This window comes from Adiantum capillus-veneris, chromosome 13 (assembly GCF_014529385.1).
Source record: "Adiantum capillus-veneris isolate H3 chromosome 13, ASM1452938v2, whole genome shotgun sequence".
NCBI lineage: Eukaryota > Viridiplantae > Streptophyta > Polypodiopsida > Polypodiales > Pteridaceae > Adiantum > Adiantum capillus-veneris.
The window spans coordinates 118,700,973-118,706,006 of record NC_140943.1 but is presented as its reverse complement, the minus strand read 5'-3'; the positions used below and the strand labels follow the sequence as shown (position 1 = coordinate 118,706,006).

Sequence of the window (5,034 nt, the reverse complement as noted above, 5' to 3'; positions counted from 1 at the left end):
AGATTGAGAGAGAGCAATAAGAGAGAGAGACAGACAGACCCATAACTGCTTTCATGTCTTTGCACGTATCAAACATTACAATATATAGCCTTAACCTACCTCCTAATTGAATCCGACTAACCAACATCCAATTTTAGAGAGATGTCCAATTTTAGAGAAATATCAAAGAGATATCCGACTTAGCAACTTTTGAGTGAGCAATACCCGGTCAATATGAGTTGATTTCTCATCAATGGGAAGTTAATAATGTGTACAATGAAGAGTGAGAATATACCTATACTCAAGCAAGCACACATAGGTCAAGTAGGAGGCTATTTCTCTATTGACAAAATGGCCAAAGATGTATTGGTTGTTAGAATTTGATGCCCTATACTATTTATCAATGACAAAGCTTATATCAACAATGTAAAGCATGCTTGTGCCCCAATGTGCCTACCAAGACATACAAGATGCCTTTAAGTCCTGTGATGGAGGAAAGAGATTTTTCCAAGTAGGGAATTCACGTTGTGGGTCCAATGACTCCACCTAAATATAGGACACATGTAAATTATGATTGTCTCACCAAGTGGGTTGCCAAGGCAACACAAAAAAATAACACACAAGTACTATTGAACAATTCTTATCCACGAGCATTTTCATGAGATATGGAATAGCAATTGAGATAGTCAATGATGGTGAAATGCACTTCTTAACACTAGTTTGATACGTGGACACTGTAATGTCCTTTGGACATTATAATGTCCTAGCACTTTGAAAAAATCATAGGTCCTTTCTATGGTCCAAACAGTGTCAAATGGATTTCTAGGAAATTTACCAATGAAGGAAACTTTAATATGCAAGAAAGTTCCATGTTTGATATGTGAAAAAGGTTTTACAATCTAAATGGACACATCAATGTCCCCCTTTTGTTTGCTTGTTTTTGTCCTAGCCACTCATATAGAATGATTTTTACAAATGAATTTTGTCTATCACAGTACTTTATGTGCCACTCTATATACTTACAAACACCACATATTCATGTAATTAACAGCCAATAGGTTTTTTAATATGATTTTTGCCCCATTACTAGAATCCATACACACTTCTCTAGACATGGTATTGAAGAAAAAAAAATTTTTAGTCAAAAAGTGATCCTTAAAAAAACTTTGTAGTGTTTTTCCTGTCATAATAATCAATATCTAATTCTCCTAGATAATTTTCTCATGTTAAACTGATCATTTAATATGGGGAAGTGCCAGGGGAGAAAAAGCTAGAATATTGGTTAAGCTAGCAGACCGGCCACAATAGGGATCCAAAGGAGGGAAAATAGGGATCCAAAAGGGGGGCCATCTGCAAAAGAGCAATGTGCACCAATGGGCTTAAAAGACCCTAAGGTTCAGCCCATTAAGACTTCCAAAATGCTAAGATTCCAAACTTCAAAGGTTGTGTCCAAAGGTCAAAAGCCTAGGGAAATTGGATGCTTTGTGTGTGTCCCAAAAGTCTTCAACCATCCCTACATAGGAGGGGGCGAGCCCTAGAAGTAGGAGATGAGAGAGAAACTCACACACACACACAAGCTCCCTTTACACAAAGGGAATGAGGGACACATGTCAGCTCCCTAGCCCAAATGCCCACAAGGTGTGATCAATTACTATTGGATGGCCTAGGAGGTGGACCAATGAGAATTAAGCTAGACTAAATCTAGTTTAATTAATTTAAAAACACTAAATAAAAGAACCAATAAGAATTAATCTCTCTAAAAGACTATTGGATTGTCTCCGAAGGGGTCCAATGAGCATTCAGCAGCCCAATGGCTTGCCTGATTCCTATTGGCGAGAGGCAAAGGGGCCCAATGAGAGTTTAGTTTCATTTATTAATTACCTAAAGCTCTCACAAAAGGGGAAAGGGGGACACATGTCAGAAGGCTATCACTTATGCTGCTTAATTTCCATTGGATGAGGCTGGGGAGGTCCAATAGGGTTGTAGCATGAGCAATTAGCAAGGAGGGTCGACCTAGAGAGAGAGGGGGCTGATTTTTACAAGGCATTATCACACACACACTCACACAGTCTCATGTGTGAAGCAAAGAAGACTCTCTCTCCTTCTCAAGCTTTAATGAAAAGCTTACCACCTACTCCAAGCTTGTGAGAAGGGAGGCCTACACCAACAACTCTTGCCATTTGTGATGCAAATCCAACCAAGAGCCAAGATTCAATGCATGCTCATCTCCTCTACCATGCTAATTACTAAGCTAAGCTATGCTAATATGAGTGATTATGTGAGGAGATGTACATCTTTCTCATAAGAATACTCCTTCTTCCTCTCAATCTACTCTCATACCCCACTATCTCTCACCATCTTCGAAGGTGTGTGAGGTCTTGGGTCTGAGATCGTGAGGGAATTGATGTTGTGTTTGATAAGTGTTTTGCTTAGTGCATGAAGTTTCCATCTTCATTGCACTAGATAGTTTTGAAGGAACACAAAGGATTGTATTCTAAAATGTCTCTCTTGATGGGAGAAACCATAATACAAAGCCTTTTGGAGGGGGGACCGGCTCCATGCAAATCCGGTCCTCAACTGTTGTCAATTGTTTAATTTCTCTATCTTTTGAAGTATTTTTCATGCTATCTAACTAGGTGTTATACTTTCTGGTGCTCTCTCCACTCAAGCGCTCTTGTTATTCTCATTAGGAAGATATCCTAATGAAATGCTCTCACTATGTTCATGTTATTTTCCTCTACACACAAGTTACTAGGCCATTAAATGTTACATTGGTATCAAAGCACAAGGTTTCTCTTTTCTTGCTCAAGAAGGGATGTCCTCAAGCTAGCTATAAATGGTTGGTACTATTAATTGCATGTGAGCAAGTAGAATAGGGATTTCTCAGCCTTGCAGTGCGCTTGCCTTTGTGCAGTTAATAGGGCATCATTGTCGAGAGCTATGATCTTAATAGTGGAGTCCTACGGGGCTTGCTAGGGGCTAACCACTATTGAGATATTCGAAGCTTGACAGGAGCTGGTGCTTTTTTGGTGTTGAACAACCTCTCTTCTATTCCTTGCAATTAATGGTATTCGAGCCATGGGTACAGTAGCTTGACTGCTTTTTCTGAAGGGGTAAAGAGGAGCAGCAACTAAGGCTTGAAGTTCAAAAGTATACCTAAAAAGTTTACGCCTAAAAGATGTTAGAATGGCTGACAATAGTAAAGAGAGTGAAATTAATGTTGATAACTTTGATTTTGTTAATGAACAAGCTACTAATGATGCCCCAATGCTTGTTAACTATCTTGTTTCTAGGCTTCAACAAGCCATGGGCAATCCATCCCTCCAAAGTGAAGTGCAACGACAGCTTCATGCTCATGGTATTCTCCAAGCTCCCCTACATGACGAGAGAGCACCTAGGAAGCCTCCTTGTGAGACTTCCAAAAGAGGCCTCTCTCCAATTCGGGAAGAAGAAGAGGATCCATATCCAATTGATGACGCGTCTCCTTCTCAAAGGAGAATTCAAGAGCCTCCACCGAAAGAACGAGAAAGAAGTAAGCCTCCCACCACCTCGGTGGAGATGGCTCCACGAAGACGGCACGCTAAATGCTCTCCATCACCTCCAAAACGGAGAAGACCATTGCATACTTCTCCACACCATACTTCAAAGAGGGATGACAAAAAGCAAGAGAAGAAAAAGGCGAGAAAGAGGACACCCTCTTATCCATCTTCTTCATCCTCTTCCTCTTATGAAAGTGATGGTGAAGACAACGAAGATCAAGGCAAGAAAAATCCAAGAAAGAGGTCACCCTCTTCTCCATCTTCCTCAAATTCTTCATCTTTTGAAGAAAGTGATGGTGCAACCTTTGAACCATCAAAAAGCAGAGGCCATAGGAAATCCTATGCCGCATGGAAGAGGTCATCCAAGCTCAAGAAGTTCAAAGAGGGAGGGAAGAGCATCTCTTTCCTTACCTATGATGGCACCTTTGGTGCTACAGACAAATTTTTGGCCTTTATCCAACAATTCGATGCGGCATTTGGAGATGAGGGCTTCACGGAGTCCTCTAAGCTACACCATGTATCTATGCACTTTCAAAAATCCGCCAAAAAATGGTGGTCTAGCTTATGGGCCAACGGTGAATCTCCATGAGCATGGAAAGCTTTAAGAGCTTCCATTATGAAGCAGTTTTTGACCACCGATGCCAAAGACAAAGTACTCACTGAATGGCGAAGCTTGAAGCTCTCTCCCTACGAATCCATTCACAAATATGGAGACAAGTTTTGGGATTTACAACTCAAAGCCACCGTCTTCAAGAAGTTGGATTTTGGAGAGCAAAAGCAACAATTTTGTGCGGGCTTAACTGAAGAAATGGTGGAGTATGTCAACTCCCAAAGGCCACACACCATATCGGCGGTTATACACCATACTATGGTTGCCTCTCAAATCAATTTCAAAACGGGGGCTATCATCCACACTTTGCCCAAGTTTGTCTTCCTTTGATCAAGGTTGCAGATCGCAAACATAACGGGCATCATTACATGGTATGCATCCATTACACTCCTCCTCCAAGTAGCCTTGTTTACGTCGCCACGTAGACATGTAATTTTATCTTTCACTTTTTCTTTCTGCTGAAGTTGTCGTTCATCAAAGGCCATGCAATTTAATGTGTCAATCACAGTGTATTTAGTGTGGAGAAGTGATTCCAAGATATAAAAGTATGTGCAAAACCAAGTTTCAGCAGAAAGTTTCAACATCACTGACATACGCATTCTATACAAATCGAGCACTCTTTGTTGTTTGAAGATAAATTTCACAATCTGACTGCTGTGTCAATTATTTTGGCGAACCATGTGGTTTCTTTACTAGTATACCAATCCTACAACACCAAGTTTAAGCTCTGCGTATTATAACCATTGGCAAAAACATATGGAAAGCACTTCTTTATTAATTTACTGGCATTTTTACAATTCTTCGCATTTTCCATGACTACTTGACGACATATTCAGCATCAATTCCTTTAATTACATAATCAAGACCTCAAAGATGTATTTGCCACTTTTAATTGCTCTAGAACTA

The 5,034-nt window shown here is 40.2% G+C and overlaps 1 pseudogene; it reads left to right on the top strand.

Annotated features, from left to right (window-relative positions):
* Positions 1-3,165: 3,165 nt before the first annotated feature.
* LOC147444740 (uncharacterized) lies at positions 3,166-4,458 on the top strand (annotated as a pseudogene).
* The last annotated feature ends 576 nt before the right edge of the window (positions 4,459-5,034 follow it).